Consider the following 19,712-nt stretch of genomic DNA (forward strand, 5'->3'; position numbering starts at 1 on the left):
TCTTCCTCCTGCCTGCGCCTTGGGCCCTCTCATGGCTGAGGTGCGGATGCCCTCTGCTCACCATGGCTCTGGCACGTGGTTATCTGGCTGTACGTGGTGTCTACAGCCCTTTCTGCTCTCCTCTCTTCCCGCAGGTGCTGGTTCTGGAGGGCCTTGGAGCCATTTGGCAGCATGCTCTGCCACCTTGGGCTTGCCCCTTGGGTTGTGCTTAGGGGACATTTTCTTAGGGTTCTGCTAAAACGTTTGTCCCGACTCTTATTCATTGAAAGGGCCGTAAGAGACAACCTGGAGCCCATTTTGCCAAATGCCCATGAATCCAATGAGGGCAATCTGACCCTGGCCTGGTGTGGGACTGCAGGCAATGCCCAGGGGAGCCATGGAAATGGGGATCTGCTCCATAATCTTGGCCTTGACAGATGTGCCACGTCTCCGTAAAACCTGTGTGCTGTCTGAACTGGTTGTGGTCTGTCCTAACATTTCTATGGTCCTGGCTGTTTCTGCTGCCTCTTGAGGTATGTCCCCTTAGAGATGTTGCTGCATGGGGGCAGAACTCACACCTGGGTTGCATGGTGCTGAAACAGCGGTGTCAGCAAATTGTTAAATCCTTTGCTGGATCGCTTGTTTCCTGCCTTCTCTTTCATTTTCGCTTTCGTAGGATTATATAAATAAGCTTTCTCCCAGCTTTAGATGCTATTTTGCATTCATTGGATGTCCTTGTGTGTCTCGTAAGGATGTTCCAGCTCGTTTCTATGGGCCGTTATTGTGTAAGATCTKGCCACAAATATTCTATTTTTCCTCTCTGTTGGCTACACAGCCCTTTTTAACTGGTTCGCGTGAAGGCCTTGCTCGCAGGCTATTCCATGACACATTCTCTGAATATTCCATCTGATTTACATTTTTGCCCATAATCTTAAATTCAAACCATGTAATTGTACATGGGCTCAGTTTGCTTTGAAACTCAGATATTTGTCTACTTAYAGGGCAGATCTGGGAGCAACAAAATAACAGACTTTGTCATCAGGTGCTCTGAAGAGAGATATAAGTTCTGTAGAACTTATATCTCAGAGAGGTACCCATATTTTCAGGTCATTCAGCATAAAACTAAAGGATGTGTCAATATATAACAAGACTGTTCCTGAAAACGAAGAGGAGGTTCAGGTTGAGTTCTTCAGGTGATCACTGCAACCCAGAACTAATTCCTAGTTAACTGAAGAATTTTTCTCAGTAGCAGAGCTCCAAAAGTGGCTTAAAAGGATGCCARCATCCTCACTGCAGATGGGATGCTACAGCAGGAGAAAGGGAGGTGGCTTATTTGCACACTTCTGGCAGGACAGTGGCTGTTGGGGACTGGAACCCACCTTGGCTGAGGCCTTGRCCCTTGCTTTGCTCTTTGCCTTGAATCAACTCAAAGGAAACAAAACAAAACAAAACAAAGAGAAACTTTGAGACCTAATGAACAACATGTGTGATTTTGCCTACTGCAAGATACTAAGATGTCCTTGAGATTATGTCAGGCTGTTGCACCTCTGCTTGTGGCTGGACAGGCTCACACTTGAAATGGTCACAACGGACAAATGAAAAGGCCTCCATGTCGCAACCCCACAGTGTGAGGACACGCTTTGCTGCAGCCTGATGGCAGCTGGGCTGAGCTGGGTGCTGGGCAATGAGGTGGAGCAGCCGGTCAGAGGTTCATACTCCACATTTGGCTGGGCARCAGAAATGGAAATTAAACTCTAGCAGGGGCAGGGCAGGCAGCAGGGCCAGTAATTTTCTTCAGTTCTTGCAACAAAACTTACCTGAGCTCATTTGTCAAGCTTTGAATTGTTAAATCTATAACTGTAATTAATTAAGAATTTCTAATTACCCCCAAATGGTGCTCTCTATTTAATGCTAAGGTGTGGYGAAATCCAGCGAAAACACAAGAGAAGCTGGAGGATGTTCAGAGCTGGAGATGCCTGGAGAAAAAGTGCATGTAGGTACAAATGGAACCAGATGGCTCAACAAGTTGGTGACATCTAGGACAGGTCCTAAACTGCCAAAGTGYCTGCCAGGTATTTGGGTTTGTCTCCTTGGGTTTCTTATAAGGGTCCCTTTTCTAGAAAGCAAAGACCATCAGTGTTCTCGGCAGAAGATAACAATGTAGAGCCCAAACCAAGCAACCTAGCAGACTTATCCCCACTTCTGGAGAACTTTTAAATTGGCASATTGGACAAATTTGGGGTTCTTCAGAAGAACTGAAGAAGAAAGTCTGATGGGGATATTCCAAAAAACACCAGCACAGAAGGACACTGGCCCTGCTTGCCTAAGAGGAAACAGCCCTTGAGCTGTTCAGGTTTTAGCCTATGTTAGGTTAAAAACATATAGCTTTTAACKAGGTAACATAACCAGGTAACATGACTCAGATAAAAGTGCCATGTGGACAGAGGTGTTGATGAGAGCTACCATTTCTCTCCTGCTGGAGAGGCTACTAGTTCCCACTCATTCCTGAAAGCTCCAGCTGAAAGACATTTAGGGATGAGGCTGTGACCTCATCTGATTAAGTGAGGGGGATCAGCTGAGTTTTGGGCTGATTCAGTTCAGCTGTGCCAAAGGCACCAGCCCCAGCACTTATTTTTGAGCGCAGTTAGGCTCAGTTCCTTCCCTAGGATGTGCTAGCATCTTCTCTGGGTTCAGGTAAGGCTCCTGGTGGGACATGGGTGGCCTGTAGGGTGCAGGCGCTGCAGACAGGCCACATTTACATGTCTATGAGGTCCTTGTTGTGAGAACTTGGAGGGAGGAGAAAAATATGCATGTTTCTAGGTAAACGGTGGGATCTCCTGCAGAGACTCAAGTACTGTTTTCTGACTCCAACAATAGGAAATCCTTGTGTTGTCCTGGCAAACAACTGCTGGTGCTTAGTGGWTTTATCTGGTGGGAGATAGGAGGTGATAAGATGTCAAGAGGGCCATTTTGAGGCAACTCTTCTAAGCTTTGCTGCAGAGGGTGTCTCCAGGATTTTGCAGCTAAAGTGTTTTTTGTTGTTAGTGGTTGAAGTAAAAATGGTCTCTTCCTGGTGCTGCCTTGGCTGCATGCTTGATGCTAGTATTAAGTACAGTGGGGGTGCTGTGAAAGTGATGATTTTTTTTTTTTCCTCCCCCTGTCCTTCCTTAAAACTTGGTGGCAAGCTATGGGAGAGCTAATTGCCTCAGAAAGAGTGGAGGAGGTAAAGATGAGAATGAATTGTTGGGTGTTAGTTAAAGAGGTAGGTCTGGGAGTGGGTGAAATAYGTTGAATCAGTTTTAGGGCTTTCTTTCTGTTTATCTCAAGTTGCTCAAAACAGGCAAGAAAGCTGGATCAGTTGCTTGGGTCTCTCCAAACAGTGCAGTGTGGTGGGGTTGCTCAGGGCATCCCCACTGCTCTCCTCAACCAAACCCCAAGGTTTTCCCGCCATGTCYGCTTTGCCGTGTGAGCTGTGGCGCGTGGCAGGGAGCTGGGCTTTGGGCTTTCCTTCCACCATAGCAGGCCGCATGGGCTGCACCGGAGCACGGCTCGGGTGCTGACTCACAGCAACAGGGCCACCTACTCCCTCATGGGGCTCGCCTGGCCAGGGCCTSGCAGGCCCCGGCTCCCGGCAGGCCCTGGCCTGCTCTGGCAGGAGACCCAGCAAGAGTGGGGCCAGSGGTGATATGGCCCCAGGCCATCGTCTTACATAAAGCACACATGTTTGCATAATGTGTTTTACAAGATTAAAACTGAGGAAACTTTTTTATTGTTATTACTATATATTTTTTATTTGATATTTTTATTTTGCATAAAAAGGTATGGAAATAGGTGAAAGAGCTTTGTGGGATGGGATATCAAGAACCTAGGGCTTCCAAAATGGCAGTGCCTGTAATTGAGGTCAAAATGAATTAATGACTGGGAAAACTGCTGGTGTGTGTGTAGGCGGGCAAAAGGACAAAGTGTATAGTGGACCAGCGATAGGGAGAACCATTCCTTTCAGAAAAGCTGTTTCCATTCCCCAAGCCTGTTGAATGCTGCATATTGGAGTAATCTTCCTGCTTTGCAGGGCTGTGGTGCAGCCTGGTTTGCAAGAGCTTGTTGAGCTGTACAGCTGAGGYGTTTTCTGCCTAATTACAGCAGGTGACTAGGATGCAAATGCAGGGGTCAGAAAATGGCCCATGTGYTCCAGAAATTCACCTGATTGGAAGGCTTGGCCAATGCACAAGTGACTGAATTTTGTGTGAAGGCAACAATGGGCTAATCTGATGATGTCTTGGCACCTATCTGCCAGGGCATCCCATGCTGGTGTCTTTTCTCCCTGTAGGACCTAGTGGTCCTTCTTTAGTGGAAAAATATGTGGAAATGATAGGAGTGTGGCAGGGGGAAAATGCTACTGCCATGGGCCATATTACCTAGAGCTGCCCCATCCAAAAATAGAGCAGAGGAATCCACTGCTGTGGGGAGGGCACAAGGCAAAGTCAAGCTTCTACACATTGCTTCTGGCTCAATGTCACCATGGGCTTGGGCATGCTGAGTTCCTATAGCTGTCAAACTGGGAGACTCTGAGGAAAGCAGGGCAGAGATGGGGATTTTAGGGCCCAGGCTGGTGCCAGGGAAGGTGCTTTGGCCCCTCTCTGGGAATGGAGATGGGCAGCAGAGCTGCTGGGAAGTTATTTTTGGCTGTTGCTCAAGGAAATGACTCTGATTTTAATAGCTGGTTTAACTGAACCAGCCAACTGCTTCCAGCACAGCCCTGAAGTCGTCTAGGTCCTGAAGAGACCAGGACAGGAGGCAGTGCTGAATTTCCTGGGAGGTTTTGTTTTTACAGGCTTTGGCTGGTTAATCTCTCACTGAACCACACTTGGCAGGACCCTGTGGCTGTGGTCCTCTGCCCAGGGCCTGGCAGTGTGYGATGAGTATAGCCATGCCCACAGGGTGCTCATGCCTTTGTGCACCAGGAAAGTCAATGGCTTTGTGTTGGCTGAGATGAGAATTTGTGTCTTGCTGCACATCCATCCCACATTACCTGTGGCCAGGTCATGCATGTGTTCAGGTTCCCTAACAGTTACTGAAATAAATAGCAATGAAGTACCAAGGTGCCTTTGCAGATCTAGGACAACATCTTCATGTGCTTCCAGCACATATGTCTGGGTTGGAGAGAGCTGGCAGGAAGGCAAGTGGTTACTGCAGCCCTGGGTTGGAAAGGATCCCTGATAGGAACCTATGCTGTCTTAGCATGTGTAGTAGAGACTGACTGTACCAGGAACTGGACTTTCAACTGCAGGTGGTGGTGGAAACAAAAGAAAACTTTTATATCCCCCTATGTTTATAACATCTCCTCTCTCTTTCTTTGTCCCTCCGGAAAGCAGACTCATAAAACAACTAGCTTGGGAGAAGGAGGCTGAAAAGAAAGGAGAAAACAAACAAAACYTTTCCTTGCCTTATGCAAGGGTGCAAACTGAAAAATAGAGGCAAGAAAAGGAAATACATAAACCTGTTAAAATAAATGATTTTGTGTACAGTTCACAAAGTCTACTTAAATGGTCCATATAATTTGCAAAACACTCTGTTTTCTTTCTTCCCATTCTTCTCTTCCTTTCTTCTCTGGATTTTAGAACCCTGCCCTTCAAGGTGTCTCCATGTCCTGGTCTGGAATGGGCTGTGTGATTGTATGGTTGCTGCCAGGATGAGCCAGGAAAAGCTGTCCTCTTGCATGGCTCCTTCATGTTGTTCCCTGAGTCTGAAATGCAGCCCAAATAAATGTGTGTTTAGGGGTGTCAACAAAACTTCACTCAGAAAGGTGGAAATGCTTATTATATGATGCATCAGAGCCTGGATGTTGTGGAGCATCCTCTCTCAAGAGTTTAATAAGCTCATTACAATAACTAGTCAAGCAAACCAGTCTGCTCTGCTGGGTGTGATCCCTGGATCTGATGTTTTGACGTCTGGCTGTTGGAAATCTCGTAGCTGATTTGTCCTGCACTTATTTTTGAGGCTTACAAGATGGTTGTATGCAGGCTACTCTGAGAGTGTGTCTGAAACACTTTGTGGATGGCAGAACCTGTAATTCCCGTTTCAATCAAAAGATCAGTGTGAAGACACTTTGTGTTTTGAGGAAGAAACCCCAAAACTTACAAACCTTGAATGGGATAAATAATGAAAACAACTAAGTGTCTTTCTCTGTTCTTTTAGTCATTGCTGATGAAGAGTGCTCCCTCTGGCATGTGTTAGCAGACACTTATGACACAGGGGAAAAGGTGTCAAAAAACTTATTCTGTTTCTGAAAATACGTAGGTTAAAAAAAAACTGAGGCAAGGACTCCCTTTCCACCAATGTTAAAATTTAGTATCATCAGGACAGCTAAAAAGTTGAATCCCCTAGACGGGAAGAAGTGTGGGGTAAATCATCAGACTGCCCTTCTAGGTTGTCTGCCACAGTCTGGACCTAGTAGGGCAGTTGCAGGACACAACTGAAGGGAGATTTCAGCGGTGTTTTCCAGCACACAATGAATATGGGGGTGTTGATGGTGAGTCACTGCTGGACTAAAACACTGCCTAGCAATGCTGCTGGGATGAACCTTTTTGTAAACCTATGTAGTCTAAAGGTTATTCTTCCTGCTACTTCTCTTGGCGGCACTAACCTGCTGTGACAGTGATGTTGCTGGCTGCAGCTATAAATCCAGCCTTCTTGGAGATGTAAAAATCATGCTGTATCTGGGTCGAGATGGGCAGTCAGATTAATTCGCTGCTCTGAAGTTAGCTTTGCTGAGCTACAGTTTAATATGATAACTCTTGTGCGTCAGGGTTACAAACTGGGGAGAGGTGTGACTAAGAGCCCCCTTTCCCATGGTGGTCATGTGCTGGGCCACGCTACCTCCTTATACAACAGGGTCATTTGTTTCAGTACAAGAGATCTTGCACCTCTAATTTTTCCATGCAGTCACACACTTCTGAAGCTTCAGCTTCCTGCCTGGTAAATGCTGCTCTTACCTAGTGCTTTACAGCTCTGTAGACTTATTAAAGCACAGCTGCTCTTCTGCAGAGATTTGTTCCCAGGAAAACGATGGCTTACTTGGGGTGCTTTGTTTTGAGGGATGGGGGGAACCAGCCAGGATCTCRTGCCTTATTCTTCTGGCTCTCCAAGTGCCCGTGGAATCGAGGGCATTGTGCTGTCTGAACCACTGGCCTCCACTGAATCGCGCTGCCCGTCTTTGTTGGCAGAAAGGGACCATATGTGTGGCAGGCAGGTGTCCTGCCGGCAGCAGCCTGCCCSCTCGCTTCGAAGCACCGGTGGGGTTTCTCACGTGTCGGGACTGGGAGCTCATTAGTGGAGGCCCCATGTGAAATCTGTGGCCGACKGTGCGGGTTGCCTCGCAGCTTGGGCTGTGTGTGATTATTTCCATCCCCCTCTCCCGTGGAACAGCCTCTTTCCGCATGATCTCCTCTTCCAGCCTTCAGCACCAAGGGCAGCCCGCATGGATGTGGGGAAGGCACAAGGTTAGCACAGGGGAGCTCTCCCGTATCAGCTATCGTAACGCATGCATCATGGTGTGTGAAGTCACATACATCTGGATATGTGAAATACCCCACGATTAGAGAGGAAAAGAAGTTTTGATAGGTTTCAGCTTTGTGCATGTCATAATTTCCCTTCCAGTCTGAGGGATTCCTTCACTGGAGAGACCCTTACTTCCTTTATTGCTTCTCAAAAATCACTCTTCCACTTTACATGACTTTGTGTTTTCACCTATCACTTAGGGTTTATCCTTAATTCCTTTCATTACAGATTTTTCCTTCTGTTTCTGTTGCAGACATGGTCTGCGTAGCCCTCTTAATTCTGCAGGAAGCTCCCTAGAGCAATTCCCTRGTTGGCTGGTGAGGACTATTGCAGCTGTGATGGCTGAGGTCTGGGGTCCTGCATCCTCTGGGCAGTGAGGCAGATCCAGYGAGACATATGCGGAATACCAGTTTAAGCAAAGTATTTGTGGCAATAAAGGAGTAGACTGAGAGGCAGCTATAGAGCAGATTGTTTGTGGTGTCCTGGAACAGTATCTATAATACAAACTATTTCATTCACATGCAGTTCAAAAGAATAGTTTTAGTCGCCACTTTTTGAAACCTGAAACGTGTTATTTAGTTGTCTGATTTGACAGTTATATGCTTTTCCAAGTATCTGATTGGATAGCTAAATTKCCATTTTGGATGGGTACATGGATAGATGTAACCTTTTCCTGTGTGTGTATTTTTCAAAAATTATTGTTTGTTTTTTAAGAAAATGTGAATAATCTTCTGTGCATGTGTATTGGTGAATTTGCTTTTGTAAAACAAAATGGGCAAAGTAGACAAAGGTGAAGAGTAGTGTAATTAATATATATTTTTAATAATGTCTTCATTATTTGTACAAGTGGGAAAATTTTATCCCATTTTAAGTATAACGGGGATGGATGGAGCAGGGGGATATATTAGGCAAGCTAGTATCCAGGACAGAAGGTTGATGAAATGACCAGCCAAACTTACCATTAAAAAACAAAGAAACAAACAAACTAATGATGGAAGATGGGGGGGGGGGGGGGGGGGGGGGGATTCAATAGATGTTGTATGCATAAGTTCTTGTTTCTGCCAGCATATTCTCCCTGTGTTTGAAGCTCCTTTCACAAGTACTTTGGGTACATCCATCTCCTTTGCTGTAGTCCTGAGCTAACTGGGATGTCTAACATATGCAAGGCAGCTCATGGCAAATCAGGAGGTAGTTTGGGGAAATTCTTAGCTCTGTGGCCAGCTCATGAGGAGCATATGATGTTCAATGAATGATTTTGTCTTTGAAATTTGGGTCATGAATGGCTGCTAAGATATCCCCCTTGAAACCAGGAGACCTTTTTTGCAACAAGAAGGTAGATTTAAGAGCCAAGTTTGCATGTTGTAAAATGAATTGTAAAATCCTCTAGCTAGGAGGTGGGTTGCTCTTGTAAAACACGTGCTGTACCTTTCCATGGGCTTTTGTAATCTCCTCCATGGAGATTACTATGGATTTTCCCACAACTCTAAGCAACGTATTTAGAAATTCTGCAAGCTAAGATTTTGCATTTAAAAATATTAACACTGAATAAGACTCTAGGGTCTGTGCTTATGACCACTCCATACAACTGCAATAACAGTGTACAAATGCAGATCTGTGTGCACAGGTTTTAATACTTGGATTCATTCTTAAGATATTCATAAAATTCCTTTTCCAGATTTGGTTTTACTGTAACTGATGAAACTGCCTGACTTGAGCAGTTCTGAGAAGCACTTCAGAAATCTAATGCTTAACATTTCACTGTGCATTTTTTTGGCTTCAAAGTGATTTTGTTATGTCCCCAGAGCCTGGTTAAATCCTTAGTTATAATGATTGCACACTGAAGGGTGCTGTTACATAGAAATGCTGTCCCATAATGGCTTCGTTGCTGTGGAAAATCCGATGTTATTTGGTCATTCGCTATGAGTTCCCTAAGCCATCAAGACATTTGCCTCAAGGCTACAAACACAAAGCTACAGGCAAAACCCTCTGGACATAATGAGTGGGCATTTATGCAGAACTAAAAACTGGAACAGCTGAGCAGTAGATCTATGAATAGCAAGCATGCCTCGAAGCACAAAAGACATCATTCTGGAATAAAGGGGTTTATAATGGTTCTGACATCTTGTATGTCAAGATCATGCTACGTTGTTGTAACTTTTTTTTATGTTTGTTTGTTTGAACCACGTTCCTTAAGTAAGGTTTGAGTAATTAAAGGGTGTGAAGGAAACCCTATAGCTTTAGTAAGAACAAAAATTGGGCAACTGACACTTTTGGCAAGATCTATCATTTTGCTCATGCTTGCTAGGGAACAAGCTTATTGCTTCTGTGCTGTTTCACATCCCCAGTTTCACCCTTTGGGATTTCTTGGAGATTTTTTCTTATATAGGCAGTTCTGAAAGGCTTGATTCTAATATTAACTGAGAAGTTTCTMCTGATGGAAAGGCAAGGATTGGGCTAACTATAAACTACAGGGTAAGAGGAGTTGGGCAGTACGAAGGAGGGTAATAAAATTCAGAGTGACCTGGATCAACAAGAAGCTGGAGGAGCTTAACATTGAGAAATGTATTGCAGTGAGGTTGCAGATCTTCAGGTGATCTATAGGCACTGCTAACTACATGGCAGGAACCAGATGGAAAGGAATGTGCAGCTCTTGAACCAGGAGTATAATGAAAACCTGAACAGTGGATAGAAATTGGAGCAGGAGTTGGAATATTGAAGTAGTCTAGAGGGGAAAGATGGGGGACAGAGCATGTCAGAGCATGCAAGGATGATATACTCTCTTTTTACTGTTTCTACCTAGAGACATGTCTGTACTGTTTCTGAGATTATTGATTTCAAAGAGGCAAATTTTGGACTGAATTTCTAGTGCTCACATTAGGGGAAGGGTCGAGCAGCCCTTGGTGACTTAGAAAATACACAAGTTCAAACAAGTCAGTCCTTGCAAACTATCCTGGGCCTTGCAAAACCATCATCTGCAGAGATGAGCAAAGCCTAGTACTGCAAAGTTCCTACAAGGAAGCATGGCCAAGGGATTAGGAGCTAATCTCTGACCTGAGAAGATCTGATGAATGTCTACATAGCAGGTTGTACTACAGCCCAGAGATACCCGAGCTGGTTGGGACTAGCTCATTTGGCAGAGTAACCTGGCTCTGCACTTCTGGGGTACTGGAAGCAAATTTCCTTCTGTCAGTAAAGTAAGCTAACCTGCCCGRGGATCGGTGCAAGTGAGTTCAGAAAGCAGAAGATATCAGAACCACATAGTCTACAATATTTCCATCTGCCCTGTTTCCCCTTCTCCATATTTCTTACATGGCCATGAGCAAATTGCTATATTCTTGGCATCTACGTTTCTTATCGTCATTCTTATTATCGTTGAAAACAAATTATCATGCCTATCTCTTATGTTCACCCTGGAGAGAGGTACAAACCGAACTCCGAGATGCCCAGATATGGCAGGCTGTTATTTAAATGCTACTTAAATGCTTCTGCTTAGAAAGGCAAAAGGATTAATTTCATTATCCATCCATCTTCCTCACAGCTATTACTGGCACCTTGTCCTACCTGAGAAAGGGATCCTGAGGCCTGATCAAGAGAAGGACAACTCTGCCTACTGGTAAGTCACTGCTCTGTGGCCAGTCTTGAGAGACTACTTGGAGGTGTGTGGGACACATTCACAGAGCACAGGAATAGAACTCTTCCCTTGATAAAATGCTGAACTAAAAATTAGAATTTCTCCTTGGTCAAAGTGATATTAGCTGCAGTTGTCAATAGACCACATCATCACAAGCAGTTTCAAGCAAAGATTTTATTTGTCGCCTGGAAAGCTGATTTTACTCTTGTGTATTATTTTATCACTGTTCTTCTTTCCTCTTCCATTCATTCCCTTTATCTCTTCYYTGCTTAGATCAAGAAGTAGCTTGTGAATGAGCAGCAAAGAGGGATCTTGCCTAGTGGCCGACCAAAACCTGCTTCAGTTGCTTGGCTGTTCACACTTTTCTTTGACTGGAGATACTGTTTTTGCTGTTAAATATTTGTGCAGTTATAAAGTGAAAAAGGGGCATAAAATTTCAGTATTTTGCACACCAGTAAGTGAATGTTAGATTATAGGCATAGCAGGAGCAATCTATCAAGTTGTAGGGTTATGTGTGCTGGTGGGTCCTTCCTTATCCATTTGTCTCATGCTGCTCCAGCTAGACGGAGCAGGTGCCGTTGTGTGCTGACAGCAAGTGTAGTAGAGGCTCCTGAGAAGCAACTGACAACAAATKCATCAGCTGGATTAAACCTTTCCTCATGGGAGAACAATATAAGGTCCACAGCACAACTCTCCTGACTTGAGGAGAGCTGGCTCTGCTCCTCAGTGCGGACTTGCCTGCAAGTGCTTCTAGAAGCTGATGTTCCCAGTGGTTGGCAGGGTAAGAGCTCTCCTACTTTCACATGGAATGAAACTATCCCGGCGAGTCAGAGATTGCTCCTTTTCACGAAGCATCTTCCTTATGCAGTTCATGTGCTACAGATTTGGTAATAACAATGCAGACAGAAATAGCACTGCTAACTTATTTGCTTTGTGATTTGTGGTCGGATCATTGCATTTCAGTGTTTACTGATGAAAGGAAATTACTAATGAGATGCTGGTATTTGCATTAATTGTGGCTTTGAGGAGATAGTCCATAGAGAACTATAGGAAAGCCAGTTATTATGCATCTCCCTACCAATTAGAATGAAACCCAAAGTTTATAAAACAAAAGTTGATCTCAAGCAGATTTTAGCTGCTACTTGATATTTTTCATTTTCCTGGGGCTGGGGGCAGAAGTGTTGTTTTGCTTTTGCTTATCCACTTTCTAAAAGTCTCAAGATAGCATGTGTGCTACAGCAGAAGATACTTGCACACCTATATTGCTAGTAGATCTGGAACTGGCTGTATTTACACTGTGCAGGATATTAATATTCAAGGAGACCTGGTGGAGAGGGTGAATTATCATGCATGATRCATATAAAATGGCAGGAAGTTCTCAGTTGACATCACTGGTTTTGATTGCTGCTGTTTGACCTCTGTGGAGCTGTGGGAATCTCTGTACAATACACAGATTTGGCTCTAAAAACTCTGAAGTAGAAGCACGTTTCACTTGTATCCCATTAGATAATCTTGCGAAAGTCTTAAGACCCAATTTCAACTTTGGTTAGAACTGTTTCTGGACACTAATTCGGTGCTTTTTATGATGTTTGATGTATGATGAAAAGTAATTTAAGGTTTCTGAGGATGACTCACTTGCCAGAATAGTAGATCCAAGAAACACACRCAGATGTGAGATTTAAATTCTTCTTTGGCACAAAACACTGCCAGGATGTTTCATGCTAAAAACCACAAACCATGCCCAATGGAGACCAGTAATGCTTATTTATTTTTTTAAAGCTTTAACTACTAGGGTAGCTTCTGATTTTATAGGTGAGCAGACCTGTGTATGTCTTGTTTTTTCTGTTTTTGGTTTCCCCCCATGCACACACTATATCTCTATATTTAACTATATTTGTTAAAAAGGAGGGAATTTGGTATCTGTGGGGAGACTGCTTGGGTCCCCTTTGCTCARATCCCACTGCCAACACTTCTCGTCAGTCACTGTGAATCCCCAGGGGGTCTGGGCTCAGGATCCTCTGTGCCTATGGACACCTTCATGCTGACCTTTCTTTGGGATCATTCTGTTCACCCCTCTGCTTGTCCAAACCAAAGCTGAGAGCGCCGTTCGATATATGTCTGGCTACCAAAAGGCTGCAGACTACATGTAACTGGCTTTAATTATGAAAATATAATTTAGTTCATGTTTATAGGATAATTGTTTCTTTTTTAATATAATTTAAACTTTGCAACACAAGAAACAGGCCTGAACCTGTGGCTGGAGTGTTGGAAACTGTCTAAGAAGATTAAGGTCTCTTAATTGATTTCACATAAACAGGTGTGACTGAATTCATCAGAAGAAGGTTAAGACTAAATGTATTCTGCTAATTATGCTGAAATTGCCACAGTAGGTGCTCGATTGAGCAACTGGCTTCCCTTTGCAAGTGGGATGAGTTCTCAACTGTCAAGTGGGAATATTGACACTTCCTAAGCAAACGAACCAACCTGTCATTTCATTCTGGAAATCTACGTTGCAGGTAGATACAGTGTTAGTGGTAGATCTGGCAGCAGGACATGGGAACATCCCTTTTGTTACATGCTATAAGTGATGGTGTGGGAGGACAGGTGTCAAAGCAGTGCTAGGTCTCTTCCTGAATTTTAGAAATTTGTATCTATGAGAATCCCAGTTTTAGAGAATCAAGGGTCTGACTCTGAAAGAATTTCTGCCTTCTCTTAATGCTTATTTATGTAAACTCTATAGTTTTTTGTGCTGGRTTTATCTTTAGAGATGTATAAAATGGATATTACTGTAATATAAAGATGCCCTTTGTCCTGAGTTGCAAAAAAAGAGTAGAAAACTTTTGCAGCTGAGAACATTACCTATATATCATCTGTATGTTACCTATACTCTCTGCTTTACCTGCAATTTTCTACAACCTGACTAATCTTGTACTTTATCCTTCTAATCTTACATTTTAAGAGAATAGGGAAGAATTGATGGTGTGTTGCTCCTAGCKTTAGCAAGGTCGGAAGCACTGCTCTTGATGCATCTTGTCACACAACCTGCCTAGGTGGTCTTTGAGATGGACAAATCTCACAGTGCAGCATCATAAAGGCACTGCAATTACTCGGTGATGTTCCTGACMAAGTCATTTGCTGACGAAATAGTTCTTGGAGTCTGCAAATTGAAGGATGACTAGTATTTAAGGTGTGTTTTCAGTGGCAAAATTTGCACATAGAGAGTGATCTAAAATTAGTTTAGTTGCTTAAATCACTGTTTTGTAATTGCTAAGATAATTTGCAATGTTACAAACTAATCTAGAAAATCATATTCCTCTTGCATTGCTTTTAATTTTAGAAGACAAAGGCAGATTTGGATCAAGCAGGACTCAGGACTTGGTAGCTCTCTGACTGTGTCTACATTCAAGGTGAACAGCTATTAAGTAATGAAAAGCTGAATGTCAATTTAAAAAAAGTGCATGTTTAAAAAAAAAAATATATATATATAAAAAATCACGTCTCTACAGAACACTTGGAAACAACCATTTAAATTCAGACACCAAGTTTTATGTTTACTATTATAAGCATTCCCTATCCATTCAGACTTTCTGCTTTGTTTGGGGAGTGGATAAGGGTCTGTGAAGTGTCGTTCCTAATCTCAGGAGATCCCAGGAGAAAGACTTGCCTGTATGAGTCCTGAAAACTCAGAGGTGCAGAGGCTGCACCACTTTGTGAACATGAGTCCATGTTTTCATGCTGTTGCCAGATCATTATATAGCAGGACTAAGGCCTAGAAAGGTTCACAGATAATCTTAAACTCTGATTGATGTTGGTAAAGCATCATTTGGAAGACTTTGCTGAGGTCTGAGTGATGCGCACAGAGGAAGAGGTGGACCAGGAGAGCATGTCTGGAGAGAAAGGACAAAAGGTGACAGGAGAAATGTGGCCTACAGTGAGAGATTGAGTTTGGGGTGCCTTTGCTTGAAAGGGCAAGACCAGGCATTATAAACCGTCAAAAAAAAAAAACCCAAACAACAACAAAAAAAACTATTCTCTATGTCCATGTATCCATAAGAAGCTGTGTCTTRCATATAAAGCTATATATCAAGGAGGGAAAAAAAAGTAGTAGGAAGATATTTTACTAGTGTCGTGTTCAGCTGAGGAGAAGTTGAACAAACACCAATATGGAATGACAAAGGGAAGAGCTGCGGGATTGCTTGAGATCCCTTCCAGCCTTGTCCTTCTATTGATTTTATTTTTGGGGGGTTAACCGCTGTAAGCGCTCTCACATAGTGAGTTAGAATAAGTCACTTTAAAGGGTTGTGATTTCAGTTGTTGAAAAATCCTTCCTTATTTCAAGCTGTCAGTTTAATTTTCTTGTCCTGGATTTTTAGCTTTTCTCCTAAAACTCATCTTCAATAAATAGAAAATGATCAGAAGATTCTTTGTCAGTTCTCTTCCCTCTTCTCTATAGAATTACCTATTGATGGAAAAAATATTTAACAATTCTTGAGGCAAGAAAAACAAATCTTGAATTAGTCCGATGGTGAAAAGAGTTGTTTTTTTCTCAAAAACAATCCCCCTTTTTCTTATTTTTTCCCCCCCTTCTCTCTCTTTCTCTCTCCCCAAATAGGCATGATCAGAAACAAGGTTGTATTCTACATAATCTCTGGGTAAAGTTTCTAGCTCTTACACCACAATGATTTCTCCACGTACTCACTGTCCTTAATGTTTCTTTCATTTTCTGGAAACCTGTTTTCTAGTGAGTGTTTAAGGCTTAKTTTGGCAACTTGTCACAGAAACTACTGTCTCTGGGCATCCAGGCTCCACTTGATGTGAGAACGGTGTAAATGCGCGGGCTTCTTTGCTTCTCCAAAACTTAGTCAAGAGGGCCCAGGGCTGGCAGAAACTGCATTGGAGTTGATAAAAGCTTAAGCAATCCTAAATATTCAGATACATTAGGGCAATTTATATTTACCCACTAATGTGAAATTCATTTGATCACACTAGTGGCCTGGGCTGCCAGTTCCTCGCGTTCCTGGCGAGCGGCTCAGACCCGCTCCTCGGCCCGTGCTCCGCGGCAGGTTTAAGCAGGACGGCGGCTGCGGGGAGGCGGTTGGAGGGCTAGGTGCCTCTCTGTGAGCCCGGAGCGTGCTGCTGCACGGCTTGTGCATGCAAACGGCATCCGCGCCTGCTCATTTGAATGCAAACCAGTTGGAGGCAAAACATCTTCAGGGCATGGCTGGAAAGGGGGAAGTGATTGATTGGGATATGTTTCCAAGTGACTTATCTAATCCAGAGTCATTTTCCACATCCTCTTCAATTGATTAAAAAACAGCACAACGCACTGAAACTATTTTGCTCTCCGAGGTGTGAGGTTATACAGGAATTACTGGTACTTTTCCGAGGTTGGAAGTGCTTTGCTTTTGGCCCCCTGCCTCATAATACAGCCCAGGCTGGTACAAGCAGTTCTGCAAAACATGTAATTTTACTTCACTTGTATTAAGTATCAGGAAACATATACTTTTAAACTGATCTCCACTGTACAATTATGTATGTTTTGATGGAAATACATTTTTTTAATTAGTTTCATTCTCATAATGACGCTAGCTAGACTCTGTTCTAYTAGTAAGCAAAAGTGTTGTGTTCTTTCATCAGACTGTTCAGCTTTCGAAATCCAATATCGTTTCTGTTCAGAAGCGGGATGCGATCTCATTATAAAGAAGTTCTGCAGCCTTAGAGAAACCTAGATCTCTAATCAAAGGCTGCTTCCGAGGTCTTTGATAAGCATTTGAATATTTTTATCAGTCAAATTCTCTTTAAAACAAAGGAAAAAAAGGATGGCTGAATGGCTGATCTGTGGCTTGCCGTTTATTTTCTTGCACAGGTGTGGTAATAGCAAGTGAAACAGTTTATTCTCTGTGTGCRTGCCAATTAGGAATAGAAGTTATGGGATAAATTCCAAATAAGACAGAGTATATGTGCTACTTAACAAAATTTGATTTATTTCAAATTGCCTGGGAAAGAGTACGATAAATGGGGTTGGGTTTTGAAGATTTGGGGGTCATAAATATTATCAGTCTCTTTGTCCTTCACTGGAGGGGATGTGAAATCCACCGAGCGTCTTGAGCGGGGCTGGCTGCGAGCAGCAGGATTTGGGAGGTGGGTACGTGCTGGCCGTGGGAATGTCCCTGGCTGGCTGCAAGCGTCGCTCTGGGATGGCGGATTGAGATATTATTGTGTAAATGAAACATCAGGTATTCATTTTCCACAGAGGCGATGCAGTAATTACCGCACTCGCACAGTAGATGACAGCTGTTATCATTCTGATGTAAAGAGCCCTAAATTAAAACCCTGCTCCTTTGCGTAGATCTGTCAGAAACAAATGTTAATGTTCTTGGTTGGTCAGTCTTGTTTCTTGGCTTCTCTGATAGGTACAAATGAGGACAAGGTCTTTGTACTCTGTTATTGAGGTTATTGAGGCATTTGGGTCGTTTTGTAGCTGAGAGAATAAATCCATGGCTAACTCTTGCTGGAACTGAGAATACAGCTGGCATTCAGGCTTCCACTAGCACTACAGCATTTTGCTTACATGGGCACTTGGGAGGCATTTCTGAAGGCATAAAACTATCTTGTGGGTTTTTTCTTTTTTTCCATGGTAAAATGTGGTACGTTTGCAGGACTAGAAGAAGGTTAAATGAGCGGGATATGTTTCAGCACAGATGTCTGCTCCTCGGACAGACCCTGCTCTGCCAATCCGAGCAGACAACTTTGCCCTGCTTTTTGACTGGAGCGGAGAGTTGCTTGGACAGATTAACTGGGTGACATCTGTTTGGGTAATAGATGTTCAGACTGGGGAGGTGCTGCCTGTGCACCTCTGTTTTCTTTGGAAACCCTTTTCTAATTACAGCAGATTAAAATCTCTAGTATATCGTGATTTCAGATTGATATTAACTGCTGCACTCTTGAGATAATGAGTTAGTCTGCTGAAAAAGCACATTTTTTTTGTACAGAATAACTGCTACCCACTAGTTCTTTATGCAGGAGAATTTTAACATATATGAGAGTCCAAAACTCATAGATATATGAGAGTCCAAAACTCCCATATAGAAGTGGTTTTTATAAAGGAAAAAGCAGAAGGGGAGGAAACAAAAGGCATGAGGGGAACGCAAAATTGACTGTGATATCAAATATACAGCTTTTCTTACGTTAAACAAAAAGTATATATCGTGCCAGCCACAACAGCAACAACTGGGTTTCCCCTTCTAATGCATCTTGATCAATCGTTTGAGCCACCAAGAAAGGTTCAAGAACTTGGTCCCTGGATGAGGRGGACCTTGTGGTGCCACCTGCCACATACACTGTGTGGCCAGCAACATCCTGGCAGTCGCTCTTGGTTTCCGCTGTGATAAGTAACGCGGGGTATGATTTAAAGCAGGAGAAGAGAAGTCTGTCTCAGTTGATCTTGCTTGGGGTGACCTCTGTTTTAAGAGAACAAGAATTAGAACTCCGAGAAATACAAATAGAAAGAAGAACTTGGGGGAGAGAAAGAGATGCCCAGTTACCGAGGGGCTCTGCTCTGTACGAGCTGAGACACAGCTTGAAGGTCAGAAGAGAGACTTGAGGCACTCAGAAGTCCTGGGGCTTGTTGGGAAAAAAATCCGATCTGCTTTGATTGCAAGCCCTATTCTCATACCAGGGACTGTCCATAAAGCAAATGAAAATCACAGAATTGTTCCCCAGAAACAAAACAATCTGATCAATTTAAGAATAACAACACAGATTCTTCATCTTTCTGAAGGCAATAATAAATCATCAATTTAGAAAAATACTGTACATGTCCCAAAGCAGAGTAGCAACAATAAAACCCTCTTGAGCAAATATTGCAAAAGAAACTTTGCATGTAGCCAGGCACTATCTTTTTGAGATGGTTGGCTGCAAAATGTAACTTACAGTCTCTTCCAAACTCTGCAATCTTAGTGGCCCAGTTGTTAAGTTACCAATTTGTGATTTTCTGAGGTAGAAAAACATCCTCTTGGGCACAGATAAGGACTCTTTGAAGCTTAGCAGCATTGTTTGATTTCTATATATTCATATATATAAAGCTACAAGGCTAGTGTGAATATTGCCTGTGGATTTCATTAACTGTAGTGATGATATTGTTTGCATGGGCAAAGTCTTCGGAGTTTCCACGTTGCACGGATTCTCCTTGCCGCCCTGCCTGTGAAAGGAAACGTTTAATGGGTTTTGCACTTGTAAAAGCTGCCTGGGCTGGGCTGCACATAAATACTTGGCTCAGAGGAGCTGCGGCGGCTGGGAACCCTCCGCATCCCTGCGCGAGGGCGACGCGCCGACGTGCTGGTGCCTTTCAACTGCGACGCGGGGCTCCATCTAACCTGGCTTTCTAGCCTGAGCACTGCCAGAAGCCTTTTCTTTTTCGGTTATTCTCCTTTGAGCGTATGAAACGAGTTAGGGCTCTATCCAAGTAGACATGCATGTAATTTTTTTTAATCAGGCAGTTGTCTTTATTTTAGGTAGTCCCTCTCCGTGGCTGGGGAGCTTTTCT

The 19,712-nt window shown here is 43.4% G+C and overlaps 1 long non-coding RNA gene across 1 annotated transcript; it reads left to right on the top strand.

The window, feature by feature from the left end:
- Nucleotides 1–2,642: 2,642 nt before the first annotated feature.
- LOC112949720 lies at nt 2,643–11,552 on the top strand. The gene is made up of 3 exons (XR_003249866.1): nt 2,643–2,673; nt 11,075–11,149; nt 11,441–11,552. It is a non-coding gene; the product is annotated as an uncharacterized LOC112949720 (long non-coding RNA).
- The last annotated feature ends 8,160 nt before the right edge of the window (nt 11,553–19,712 follow it).

The sequence above is a fragment of the Nothoprocta perdicaria genome, unplaced genomic scaffold (assembly GCF_003342845.1).
Source record: "Nothoprocta perdicaria isolate Ctin4 unplaced genomic scaffold, notPer1 scaffold_3, whole genome shotgun sequence".
Taxonomy (NCBI): domain Eukaryota; kingdom Metazoa; phylum Chordata; class Aves; order Tinamiformes; family Tinamidae; genus Nothoprocta; species Nothoprocta perdicaria.